A 14,806-nucleotide genomic window follows, 5' to 3' on the forward strand; every position below is an offset into this window, starting at 1 on the left:
TTAATTTAATTTAATTTAATTTAATTTAATTTAATTTAATTTAATTTAATTTAATTTAATTTGAAAATTTTCCGGTTCCCTAAACACTTGATTTTTGCTGTTTTGAAATGCATTCAGCTGATCTCCGGGTCTGGCGGTACCATTTTTAGCATAGCTTGGCATGATCCATTGAATCTGATTAGACCATTAGCATCACGCTCAAAAATAACCAAAGAGTTTCGATATTTTTCCTATTTAAAACTTGACTCTTCTGTAGTTACATCATGTACTGAGACTGATGAAAAAGAAAAAGTTGCGATTTTCTAGACTGATATGGCTAGGAACTATATTCTCATTCTGGTGTAATAATCAAGGACTTTGCTGTCGTAACAACTGCAGCAGGCATAGTGATATTACACACTGCCCGGAAATAGTCCCCTTGGTAATTTTCAATAGCAGGGGACTATTTTCAGGCGCTGCGTAATATCATTGTGCCTCCTACAGCCATGTTACGGCAGCAAAGTCCTTGATTATTACACCAGAATGAGAGTATAGGTCCTAGTCATTTCTTCCTAGAAAATCGCAACTTTTAATTTTGCGTATCATAGTACACGATGTAACTACAGAAGAGTAAAGTCTTAAATACGAAAAATATTGAAAAGGCTATTTTTTAGCGCGATGCTAATGGTCTAATCAGATTCAATGAATTATGCTAAGCTATGCTAAAAATGGTACCGCCAGACCCGGAGATCGCTGAATGGATTAAAAAAATCAAATGTTTAACACTAGGGGAGCTGTTAAATGAGCATATTTTCAAAAAAGTGGAGTGTCCCTTTAAGCTGGGTTTTCACTATCGAGAGGACAGTCATATAGCATTATGGTAATCTGCAACATCACACCCTAAATCGTCGAAAGTGGCTTTAAAAGACCAATCCACTATAGTGGACATCGTGCATCAGAGATCTTACACCAACCATCCATTCTGATACTCTATCCCAATTCCCGACAGCAGCATCTGCCGTTACATTCATATCTGTAATCCCTATTGATTGATAGAAAGCATTTAAAAATACACTGCGGTATAAACATCAATGGTCCTTCCATCCAACAACGATGCTGGGAAACAAAACCTACTTACCACCCTTAAGCACACCTAAAACAACAAGCCACAGCACTTTCTAGTCTACAAGTGGGTGAAGTTTATGGAACACATTCTTGAAAGCACACGGAGCAAAGCACGACACGCTTCTCTAAAAGGGTGAGCATGTATACGCGAACCAAGTAGCACTCTGCACTACACATTCGGCAGGCCGACGAATCCTCTTTTCTCCTCCCAGCGCGCTGATTACCGCCATTTACCCTCTTTAATATGTGTAATTCTCATTTTCTCTGACTGGTGAGTAAGAGGCCTCGAGGGAAAAGCGCAGTCTGTGGCAGACTGCCAAAGCCCTCCTTTATAAAAGACTCCCAGTCACCCCTCCCACCCACCCCAGTGTGCAGCCAGAACAAGCATGACAGTAAGTGACTGCCTGGATATGTTATTATGATAATTGGACTTTTTTCTGGGCATCGCTGATAACTTGATTACATGATGGCTATTGTTGTGGCTTTCACACATCTCTCAGAGAGTGACATGTACAAAAAGGTTGAGGCCCTGACAGACTAAATGGCTCGAGTTCACAACAGGAAGAGAGAGCAAAGGTCACAATGGGCATCGCTGGATGAATACTTATGCAATTTACACAGCATGACAGCTCGTCCTGCAGAGCTGACAAAACATAGCACTGACAGACACTAAGTGTAGACATCTAACTGCGCATCTGTATTTGATATACGCGCTGCTTCTGACTGCATCTTCAAAGGGATAACTGAACGAACATCTGATTATTTTTTCATATGTGGAGATCAGTCTCTCTTAGACCTGATTAGAAGCATGTGGTATGAACAATAAGAGTCAGACTGACCTGCCGCTCAGTATTCCCACAACCACTGAACTGGATTCGTGCATTGCAGGCTGGCCTTGCAGAGATCGATTTCAAATGAATTGTGAAATCATCAGCTCAAATGGTTCGGTTAAACGGACGAATTTGGCTAAACAACTATATAGAGTCCCATTAATACGGCACCACAACAGTAGCTTGACTCGTTTTGAACTCCTTCCAAAACCGCATACACTGGCACTGAACAGCAATACAACATTGGCAAGAGCGCTCCTTCAATACAGAATTAAATCACTGTGTGGGTCCTTAAACAAATACAACCGAGATGACGATAAAAATACCACCGAGTGGTGCATTTAAGAGCCCCATTTACGATACAGTCCACTGTACACTGTACAGAACCGCCTGTGTCAAAGCACAGCAACCCGCTGACAGAACCGCCAACAACGTTGACCTCACGGTCGGCCACTGTAATGTTTCACTGGAGTTCCCTTAATAAGGGGGTGAAATAATTTCCACCAAAGCGGCTGGAGGTGATGACAGTTCAGATTAATGCTCTCTGTAACGCCGCCAGAATAACAACTGCTCCCGCATGCATCATGAAAAAGGAGCGAGTTTGGCAGGAGGCGAAAGCTGCCAGGTCCACAAACTCATGCATATTTGGGTCTGTGAACATCTGCCAGCACAAATAATTTACTGCACGCTCCCCCCCGTCGCCCCGCTCACTAACGGGCGCTAGATCCCCACTGACAAGCTTTTTCCAAGTTGCAAAAAACCCTGTCGAATAAACTACACTGATGCACACACATGCATCATATGGAGTGTAGAAGTTATGGAGTTAAAAATGCCTAATAGATGTAAATACAGACAAATACTGTATCCTGATCATACATATAAGAGCACAGACATATGCTTCCACAACAGGGTTGCTTTTGTAATTTAGAAAATAACTAGTAATATCCCATCATCCTTCACAGCATCTCGTGTAAAGAGATGCCTAATAGCAAAACTAGCCGCTTTATTCCCTCCAAAGCAGGCCAGTCGATCTATAGACCTACGGATACAGTGCACAAAATGTTTTTTAAGAAAAAAATGTCTTAGTATTTTTGTACTAATTTTTGTTTTCAGTAAAAATATTGAAAAGTTCTTATACGGACTTGCGGACCGTTGTAAACAATAAACTGACACAAAGACATTAATTAGTATAGAGGTGGGAGGTGATACAAGAAACACCCGAAAATTCTCGGGCCAGCATCATATGTTCAAATTTCAGTCAAAGCCGTTCTTTTTCATCATAAACAATCTGAAAACAGGGCTTTAAGTGTTAAATACCAAACTTGTCCTTTAAGAAAAATGTTCAAGATTTTTTTGCTTACCCCATTTGGCAGATTTTTATGCTTGTTTTATGCACAAATTTGATATTTGTGATCTAAAAACTAGACTTATTTCTTGGGTCGTTTTGCTCATCAAGAAAAAGCATATTAATTTAAGAATTTTTAGATATTTTTACTGAGAGCAAGACCAAAATACTATGAATTTTTTTCTTGAAAATCATTTTTTGCAGTGTAGCTATTCCTAAAAAATCCTACAAAACTGAGCGGAGAAAGACAAAACAAACTTATCAGGATCCCATTTTGCAGGCAGGTTTGGCATTCCAGACTTCCAGTCCAAAGGTATCAGATGATTAAACATCTTGCGGGGATTTTTTATTATTCAGAACGTTTTAGGCTAAAAGACGCTGTATAAATCATTAATGCCCTTTACAAAAATACCTGCTGCTTGATTCAGATCACACATAAGTGATTTCATGCCGAGGGCGGAAGCACTCAGACAAAACAGCAACGTACCAGGACATGCCAACATTAAGCCTGACCACAACAGAGCTTGTTTTAATAAAGGGGACTTCCAGCGTTCACTGTAATCTGGGCTGGGTTGTGGCAGAAAAGCCTGACGTTGGCCCATTCTCGCTCAAGGGCACCTCTATTGCTTCAGCTCGGCTAAGCTAGCAGACATTTTTGGGAACATCTGGACACTCCAATCCAGCGCTAAGCGGTTGGGAGATTTTACAACAATAAATTTAGCAGATGTTGCAGGGCAAGAGTAAATATTTGTAAAGACATCAGTGATGATCCATCTCTGGTGATCCACAGAGGAGGGAACCATGCGGATTACCGCTCTCCCAGTCACAGGGATGAATCCCGACGCTACCACTTTGAAAACCATCCACTATCGGACAAATTCGTATGGACCAAAAACACACACGCTGAACTTAAAACCTTTCATTTAAGAGTACTCTTTAGTGTACTCGGCGGACGTCCTACAGATGTTTGCCCTTCCAAACCACATACTTATTAATTTGTTCTTGCACTTAAAAAATATTCAGTAGATCCCAGCTGTAACCTCAGTGGAAATCTGTGGGAAAGAGACTTTGCGCTGTTAACTCACACACACTGTTATCCACATTACACTTAGCCAGAGTACTAACCCTTCCTCCCATGAGCACCCACAAGCTGCGGGTCAAATCCAGGCCAAACCCACAGGGAGTGGAGCCTGTCAATGTGCAAACCGACTGTGCTGAGGTCTGCGGCTTACAGAGGGGTCACTGTACTGACTCTTAGTATCCATACTGCAAGAAACAACATATATTTTGGTTTGAGCATATCAAAACACATATAGGAGTTTTCATTCTAAATATGTTATTTCATGGTTAAACATGTTTTCTATTTACCATGAAGCTACTGCGTGATGTTACACAGACATACTTGTTTCCACTGTTCTTTGAAGTACTCAACAGGGTCTTTGTTCAAATAGCCCAGAAACTTTTGAGAGCGCCATCTGGTGGGATGACAGAAACTGCTGGGAATTAGATCACCAGTTTTGCTGCAATACAACCCTGCTCTCTGCTGGAGAAAAGAAATACAGCAGGTAACTGAATAGTAGATGTCTGTATTAGCTGTGTGTAAAAAGTGTTATTTTTAATCCTGTGTTAGGTCAGAAAGGGACGAACCCAGTCGTTGGGTTAAATTAACTCGGAAAATGGTTTCTATTTGACCTAACAATGGGTTAAAACAACCCAGCATAGGTTAAATTACAGTACAACCCAACTGGTTGAGCTTGTCCTTATTTGACCCAAAGGTGGGTTGAAAATAACCTGTCTCTTGTAAAAAAACTAAAGGACAAACAATGAAGAAATGTGTACCATTGCATGATTTGAACACTAGAAAAATATTCATAGAAAAAAATCTCCAATAAATTGTGTATAGCTAATATCACAAACGAGACCAGATAAAAAAAATCTTTATAAAAAATCACTCAGATGCTGAATTGTTTCCTGTTGAAATTGTCTTTTCTCTTAAAGCCTTCACTTAATGCATCAAAGATGCAAAGATGACATTGTTTGAGATGTCTTTGTTATGACAACTTGACATTAACCAATGCATCATAACTTGTCATGACAACTTGACATTACCAAGACAACATAACTGACCACTTTTTACCAGTGACAGAAATTGAATTTGTCATTAAAATGTCATTAAGTGTCAAATAGTTTTATAACAATGTCATTAATATTTTTCTTGACCTCAACTACAGTGCTACAAATATAATTTGTCATTAATGGCATTAAGTATTAAAGGAATATTCCATTTTCTTAAAAGAAAAATTCAGATAATTTACTCACCACAATGTCATCCAAAATGTTGATATCTGTCTTTGTTCAGTCGAGAAGAAATTATGTTTTTTGAGGAAAACATTCCAGGATTTTTCTAGTTTTAATGGACTTTGGTGGAACCCAATATTTGATACTTAACTCAACACATTTTTTTTCAGCGGAGTTTCGGGGGACTGTGGACGGTCCCGGGCGAGGCATGGGGGTCTTGTCTAGCGAAACGGTTGTCATTTTTGACAAGAAAAATAAAAAATATGCTGTTTTAAACCACAACTTTTTGTCTAGATCCGGTCCAGCGCGACTTAACGTAAATGCGTAGTGACGTAGGGAGGTCACGTGTTACATATATAAAACGCACATTTGCGGACCATTGTAAACAATAAACTGACACAAAGACATTAATTAGTATCATTTGACATACAACAACATCGGAATGGTCCTCTTTCTCAACACACTTGTAAACACTGGGGCGGAGTTTTGCGTTCGTCCTCTGTGACCTCTTGACGTCATGACGTATTGCGTGGGGACACGCTGCTGGTGCATCTCGACCGGATCTAGACGAGAAGGTGTGGTTTGAAGGTGGATATTTTTTGTTTTTCTTGTCGGAAATGACGGTCGTTTCGCTGGATGGGACCCTTGTGCCTCGTTTGGGATCGTTTATAGTCATTAAAAAAACTGTTAAGTGTTGAGTTGAGTGTTGAATGTTGGGCTCTATTAAAGTCCATTAAAATGAGAAAAATCCTGCAATGTTTTCCTCAAAAAACACAATTTCTTCTCGACTGAACAAAGAAAGACATCAACATTTTGGATGACATGGTGGTGAGTAAATTAGCTGGATTTTTCATTTAAGAAAATGGAAAATTCCTTTAATACTTTGTCAAATAGTTTTATAAAAGCATCATGAATATTCTTCATAATGTTTTTTTTTACGTTTCCTTAAGGTGTTAGAGAAATAAAATTAATCATCCAATAATAATAATAATAAATAATAAATAAAATTGATACAACAATTTTTATTGCATTTGGAGACAGATTCACCTAAAATTTAATGAAAACAGTACAATAATGGGTTAAGCCATGCAGCGTTGGGGCCATATCAATAAAAAAATTCGCACAAAAAATATATCACCCAAAAACAGTTAATAACGTTAAATTTATTAAATGTTTTGTTAGTTTTTCTTCTGTGTCAGAAAATTTCAGAACCCTCTGTGTGAGGAAGTACAAATTCTGTTGTTAGCAAAGTTAAGTATAATCTTTTGACACGTCTTTTTTTGGCCAGTTTTTGCCTTTATTTAACAGTGAGTGTAGGAGAGGCCAGGAAAGTGCAGGGATAAAAGAGGGGTATTGGCTAATGACCACGAGCCAGGAATAAAACTCGGGTCACCGAAAGTGCGAAAGCACCACATGTCGGAGCGCTGCCCACTACACCATCATCAGCTTCGACTCTTTTGACATGTCTGTTGCATTTTGTTAAGGTATTTAAAATTATTTGACATAGTATTAACACTTATTAATATTTTAATGGCAAGTTCAATTTGTAGCACTGTAGTTGAGGTCAAGAAAAATATTCATGATGCTGTTATAAAACTATTTGACAGAGTATTAACACTTAACGATATTTAAATGACAGTTTAATTTAATGTTAACCCATAGTTTCTTAAGTTTGATAATTATTCTGCTCTGTCATGTTTATGACAGATTTATGACAAGTTATGTTGTATTGGTTTATGTCAAGTTGACATAACAAAGACATCTCAAACAATGTCATCTTTGCATTAAAAATGACATAACTGAACAAATGACACTTATTGACAGTTGTCATAAACATGCATAAAATCTTGTCATGTCACGATTATGAAGGTGTCATGTCAGTCTTATGAACACCCCTTCAAATAAAGTGTTACCAGTTGTTCTTTCACCAGTATGTCTCATGATAGAAAGGGTTTGCTTTGAAGTGCAATGCGACTACACTGTAAAAAATACTTTGCTTCCTTAAAATTTTTTGTTAAATCAACTCAGATTTACAAGTCATGTCAACAGAGATGAGTTGTCAGAACTTATAAAATTGAGAAAAGTCAACTTTTTTATAAGTTATAACAACTCACCCAGCAAAGTATTTTTTACAGTGTATGATTCGCCAATACACAGCGTTACAGGATCAACGCTCAACAGCCCTGAAGTCTTATTAAAGAGTCTCAGGTGTAGACTGACATGTATTCCCTAATTGTTCCTTGATCTATTGCTACAGTATTTGAGTGACAACCAAATCCATCTCCTACATTAATACTCTCAAAGGCTTTTCAGTCTTATTTAACATTTCAAAACAACACAATTCCAAGAGGGGAAGACAGCAATGCTTTGAAAGATCTGCTGTTGTCCTGTATATCTCAAGAGAGGTGTTACTTTACCTAAACAAAGGATGGCTTCGATTAAATCCAGACACCTTTCAAAACATGTCTAAAATCCATTAAGAAAAAGGAGGTGATGCAAGACGGGCGAGAGCTCGTGTGTATATATATATATATATATATATATATTAGGCAAGGATTGGGTGTCCACATCTTAGCAATGTTATACAGCCGACACATTAGAAGCCCCATAGGAAACAGATGGCTGAAATTCAGATTCTATCCTCTGATCTCAGCGATTGGAAATCATTTTCAGTAAGGATTACCAAATGTGGCCATCTCTGTGTGAAACAAATGAACACAGATGTAGTTTTCCATTTTACAGACTGTTTATGTCTTACAGATTCTTCCCTATAGACGAGAGAGGTTTGATCTTTCAAGTTTTAATGGATGGTGCAGACCACAGCCCCTTTCTGTGGCCAAGGCATTTTCCAATACAAATGATCATCAGTCAAACGCACATAAACATACAAATGAACCACACAATATACACACACAGATTTGTTTCACTATATTAGTGAGAACCTTTCATAAACTTCCATTTAAATAAGGCTAATGTAATTTACCTACCTATATAAACCCCTAACCCTCGCACAAACCTGCTAACATTATCAGATAGTAAAACATGGTTTGGCTTACATATTGGCCTTTTTCTAGATATGATCAAAGTAGTACAAGTCGGTTTTTGACATTTTGTGAGTACATTTTCAAAACCTTGGCTCGCACACGTATAGCCAAAGTTGTATATTTTCTCTCTCGCACTGAAATATACACAAGCACAAGCTCCAGGATATCGTCTTTGTGCCAACTGTATAATATACCACCACTAGCTTCTGCTCATGGGAAACATTGACAACCTCGAGTTGGCACAGATCATGACAAAACGGTAACAGGTACTGTACCAAACCCCCACAAAATCTTTTGTATATCCACAAATGTGCAGTGGTAATGGATATTTCCTATTTAGCAGACACTTTTATTTCAGCATGACCGATTACAAGTGTGATCCACTTACAGAAACCTACTCAAGTGCACAATAACAAAAGAAGAGGACTGTGATCTCATTCGCTCTCTAATTTCTAAAGCACCCCTGGGCATTGAACCAGCAACCTTAGTGTGTGTGGTGCCCCAGTCTTTAACCATTAGGTCATCACCCCATGCCACAAAAAAGGGATAAAATTACAGCTTCCTGAATAATGCACGAGTGCCCGTGCTTGTTTTTTCTTAAGTTAGTCCTGTCAACTGATACCATGATACATCATGATGGTTACATGAGGTACCAACTTTACTAAAATGGAAGCATTCTGACCTTCAAATGACGAGTTTGCCAGCTAGTCATAACTTAAACACGAGGAACATAAATAGTATATATTTGCATCATCATGAATAATTCTGGTCTTGCCAAAACAGATTGCCAAAAACTTAACAGACTAAAAGCCACAAATCTCCAGTTTTGAGTTTGTGCGGTCTTAAAGATATTCAGCAGATGCTCTCAGCCAGAACAACTTTTCAAAAAAGACGTCTCGGTCCTGACAGTTTCTAACAAGATCTCAGAGGACTTGTCAGATGATTTCCTCATTCTGTGGTTTATGTAATGAGAGAGATGTAGAGGAGAATCTGACACAGACACCCTGCTGTTAAAGCACTACAGCAGAACGAGCTCAAACCCGCCAACGGGTTGATGGGATGAAAACAATGTAGGAAGTGTTTCTGTCAGCAGAGTGTTTAACCCACAGCCTCACAAAAGACCTGAGACAGTGATGCTATAAAAACATCCCATGTGCCCTGTGGTTCCAGTGTTTCACATACTAATGTGGAGGTTTGTGCTTGAAGGGGAGTGAAATCCAAAGCGCTCTCTCTCTCTCTCTCTCTCTCTCTATTTCTCCCATTAAAGAGATATGGGGAATGTCAGTGGCTTGTGAGATGTGTTAATGTGGGATGTCTTTTCCTCCAGGCATGTGTAATTGCTGGGAAGGGACAGGAACGGGACAGGGCTTTGATCCATTTGTGGTTAACCATAGCTTAATGAAGGGGAAAAACAGTGACGCAACCCTCAACTCAGATGTCACAAAGCTAAGTAGCACTTCAATGGGCAAAGAAGGACTAATTTTAACACGGCCGGCATGATCAGAGACAGACACAATGACACCATGACTAAAGAATCTTGTGAGATTTGATATGATTGTGAAACACTATTCCCAATAGTTTGATGCAATTTTTATTGCAATTTAAAGGGAAAAATATTTTTCTCTGCTTGCCGCCACATTACTTGTTAAAGGTGGGGTGCACGATCTCTAAAAGCCAATGTTGACATTTGAAATCACCTAAACAAACACGCCCCAACCCCAATAGAATCTGGAACTTCTTTTGATAGACCCGCAACACACATACGCACCCGGGCAACGATGTCAGTTAGTAGACACACCCCTTACTGCTGATTGGCTGCATGTGTGTTTTGGTACTCGGCCCGACTCCCTTTTCCGAAGCTTTTCTAAAAAATCTTTAAAATCTTTCAAAAGCTACCGACAAAAATATTTGCAATGTGTGAATGACTTACAGCTGGGAAAATAAGTATTTGACACATCAGCATTTTCTAAGTGGGCTATTGACACAAAATTTCCACCAGATGTAGCCACCAAGCCAAATATGGAACCCATACAAAGAAATCAGAACATTTAAGTATACAAGTTGAGTCATAATAAATAAAGTGAAATGACACAGGGAATAAGTATTGAACACATGAAGAGAACAAGGTGCAAAATGGCATAGAAAGCCAACAGATCATCTGAAATCTGTCAGTATTGAGAGAGAAACCTGCCCCCTATCAGTACTAATTGATATCAGCTGCTTTAGTCCTAATTGATGGCCTATAAAGGCTTTTCATTACCCAGGATGCACACAGGAAAGACTTCATGATGGGTAAAAGCAAAGAACTCTCTCACGATCTTCGTAATCTTATCGTTGAAAAGCATTTTAATGGGAATGGTTATAGGCGCATTTCCAGAATGCTGAATGCTCTTGTGAGCACTGTGAAGGCCGGAAATGGAAAGCGCATCACTTCACCATAAACCTGCTCCACGTAAGATCCCTGTCCCAGGAAGTCCTAGAATAATCAGGAGAGTTATCCAAGAGCCAAGAACCACTCGGCAGAACTTCAGAAAGATCTCGCATTAGCAGGTTCTGTTGTTTCAAAGAAAACTATAAGCACTGAACCGCCATGGCATCCATGCACGCTCCCCACGCAAGACTCCATTGCTGAACAAAAAGCATGTTGAGGCACGGTTAAAGTTTTCGAAAGTGCATTTGGAGAAGCCTGTGGATTATCGGGAGACTATAGTATGGTCAGATGAAAGCAAAATTTAACTTTTTGGCAGTCATTCTACACACCATGTTTGAAGAAAAAATGGCACTGCCCACCACCCCAAGAACACCATACCAACAGTTAAGTTTGCAGGTGGAGGCATCATTGTTTGGGGCTGCTTTTCAGCAAGGGGTACTGACAGACTTCATATTATTGATGGAGAAATGTACCGGAACATTCTGGATAAAAATCTGATGCCATCTACTAGAATGCTGAAAATGAAAAGAAGGTGGACATTTCAGCGAGACAATGATCCCAATTCAAACACAAGGCCAATTAAACAATGAAGTTGTCAGTCAATCACCTGACCCAAATCCAATAGAAAACCTATGGAGAACTGAAGATTAAAGTTCATTAAAGAGGCCCATGGAACCTTCAAGATTTAAAGACTATTTGTGTGGAAGAATGGGCCAGAATCACTCCTGAGCAATGCATACGACTGGTCTCTCCATACAAGAGGCGTCTAGAAGCTGTAATCACCAACAAAGGCTTTTCTACAAAGTATTAAATAAAGTGTGTTACTGTGTTCAATACTTATTCCCTGTGTCATTTCACTTTATTTATTATGATTCAACTTGAATGTTCTGATTTCTTTATATGAACTCAATATTTGGCTTGATGGCTACATCTGGTGGAAATTTTGTGTCAATAGCCCATTTAGAAATCCCCTTACTGACAAAAAATGCTCATGTGTCAAATACTTATTTTCCCTGCTGTATTTTGGGTAACTTTGACCTAGAAGCAGATTTAATAGAAAATGGTAAAATTATTTTGAATTATAATAAAGGGATAGTTCACCTCAAAAATAAAAATTGTATCTTTATTTATAAACCCCAATGTCTTTCTATGTGTTGCTTTTTCATTGCACATTCTCTCAGTTTTAGGATGTTTACTTTAAATAAAGTGTAACAAAAGAAAAAACAGTGAAATCCACAACAAGAACGTAGAGGAGTAAATGTTTTCAAGAAACTTAAAATATATGCCACTAGCAGGGTTATTTATTTAATGCACTTGAAGTGTTTACTGGTTACTAAGGTTCACCATGCACTCCCATATTAACAACAAAACCCGAAACAATACTTTTAAAAGATCTGCATTTTAGTTCTGAAGAACAACAGTAAGACATTGGGAGTTCAAATGACCTGGGGTTAAAGTACCACTTTTGGTTAAACAATCCCTTCAATATTTAGTTTCTCCTAAATGCAATCTGATCATTTAAATGTTGGCTGCGACTTTCCTTTTCAGTTTTAGTGCTTTAAAATGTGTTCCTGGGACAAAGTGTCTCACAGTTTTACTTCACAATAATGTGTTTTCTTTATTGCGTGGGACAGATAAAGCACCAATCAAATGCTCAGGAGAAAGAAATAAGTTACAGCAACTTTTCACCTAAAGAGAAAGTTATAAGCAAAGACAGATCTCAGTAGTCAATGAGCAGAACACCATAAACTTCAGAATTTAAAACGTTTCAGGTGCTTGCTATTTTAATTTAATAGGGTGGGAAACTACTTGTTTTTCAAATGAGCGGCAAAAAAGTAAAATCAGCATCACTTAGTTAGGTCACACCCCCTCAAAACCCTCAGGGAAAGAGGTGTGGCCCAGCAGTCAGTATTTGTTAGCGGAGCGATCACCACGCTGTGATCTTTAAGCACACAGTAATATGAGAAAAACCAAGCAGGCATCTGGTTATGGTTAGTTCTTAGGAAATCTGATTAAAGGAAAATTTCCTGGCACATTATAATGTATTCACCGTAATTACTGAGAACAGCTTAGACAGATCAGACCGCAAAGAACTGAACTTGAAACCAGTGTTGTGGTTTGCTCCTCTATTAAATATGAGACAATAATACTGAGGCAGGGAAGTGGGTCTCTGCTGAACAAATTGAGGTGGATGGTGGGAGTTTTGGGTGTGTGTGGGAAAAGGCAGAATTCCTTCAAAGTCAATGGGGTATTATGTTACTTTCCTGTTAAAAATCCTCCGACATCATTGAAATGAAACGTTTACGTTGTGCCAAAAGGCTCAGTGCCATTAGCTTTGATAGACTATAGCTACAACAAGAACAGCCAAGCCAAAAACTAAATAAAAACCACAATGACCACAGTCACTTCATCCAGGGCGAAAAGAATCAGGCATGTGTGAGTGCTCAGTGAAACTTCGTTGCGTACAATAAATCGTATTAGCACTAATAAATGTCTTGATGGATGACTGTGCTGAGGTGAATATTCAGCAACAAGTCTCTCAGTTTTCTGTTGAGTTTTAAAATCAAAACCATATGTTGAGTATTTATTGAGGGATACATTTCCTTGAGCACATAAACATCATCTTCCACTTCACATTCTCAGTATTATTAATAAAACATCAAGTAATTTTAGACCTTACTTGAGTGTATGAGTATTCAGCACAACGGTGGTTACTTGCTACACACAGGGCACTATTCTAGGACACTTATTTACAGATTATAAGCCTTTACACTGCATTTAAGTTAACCTTGGGTTACAGTCTTTAATCTCGAATTAAATGGCGATTTATAGTTGTAATTTTTGAGGGGTTGACACCGCTTTTAACTCCGGGTCAGTCAGGAGCATGCGGTGGATTTGTTTGGCAAACAGACAGCCCATCAAAACTGCCCATGGCTTACCTCATTAAATATATATGCGTTTGTTAAAAACAACAGACATTAAATGTATAAACTGGAGTTATAAGGAAACAGTATAATTATTAATTGTATGTTTCAGAAGATTTAACGCAACCAGAGCGAACTTATGTGGCAATACTTTTTACAGGTGTACATGTAACGTTAGTACTTGAACAAGCTTACCTGTCGTGATTTGTGTTCATCCAAAACTAACTTATTGACCTTACAAATATTTAAATAGGAACGAAACCCAGGATTTACAAACGTATGGTATAAAAATATGAAACAATACCCACGATTAATTAATATCCCAATGTATGCACAGATAAAGAAAACACGTACGTTTCAAATACTCCCCTCCCTGCAGATTGTAGCGCGATGACGTCATGTATTTTGGTAGGGTAACGCACGTGCCTTGCAGAAAAACTATATTTAACTATATAAGTTTCAGTTACCTATTTAGTAGTGCTGGGCAAAGATTGACCGCGATTTATCGCATACAAAAAAATTACGGTTTTTTTTTCATAACAAATGAGTGTGTGCTGTGTGTAATTATTAAGTATAAATACACACACATTCATGTATGTATTTAAAAAAAATTACGTGTATATATACATATTTTTATTTATAGTTTTATATATTCTATAATAACACAAAAAAGAACATATATAAATACAAATTTTCTAAAATGTATATATGTATGTGTGTGTTGAAATATACATAATAATTACACACAGTACAGTACATACACATATGCAAAAATGCACTTTTACTTTGTATGCGATTAATCGCAATTATTCTTTGCCCAGCACTCCTAT

General features: G+C 38.2%; 1 long non-coding RNA gene across 1 annotated transcript in view; it reads right to left on the reverse strand.

Annotated features, from left to right (window-relative positions):
* The window catches only part of LOC129418934 (uncharacterized), a 69,702-nt gene extending 55,340 nt beyond the window's left edge, over window positions 1–14,362 (reverse strand). Inside the window, exons 1-3 of the long non-coding RNA XR_012357721.1 lie at window positions 14,172–14,362; window positions 4,648–4,822; window positions 4,405–4,545 (exon numbers count right to left, since the gene is read on the reverse strand). This is a non-coding gene — a long non-coding RNA (uncharacterized lncRNA). The remainder of the gene's footprint in view (window positions 1–4,404; window positions 4,546–4,647; window positions 4,823–14,171) is intronic.
* Between the last annotated feature and the right edge of the window lie 444 nt (window positions 14,363–14,806).

Source organism: Misgurnus anguillicaudatus, chromosome 15 (assembly GCF_027580225.2).
Source record: "Misgurnus anguillicaudatus chromosome 15, ASM2758022v2, whole genome shotgun sequence".
NCBI classification, from domain to species: Eukaryota; Metazoa; Chordata; class Actinopteri; order Cypriniformes; family Cobitidae; genus Misgurnus; species Misgurnus anguillicaudatus.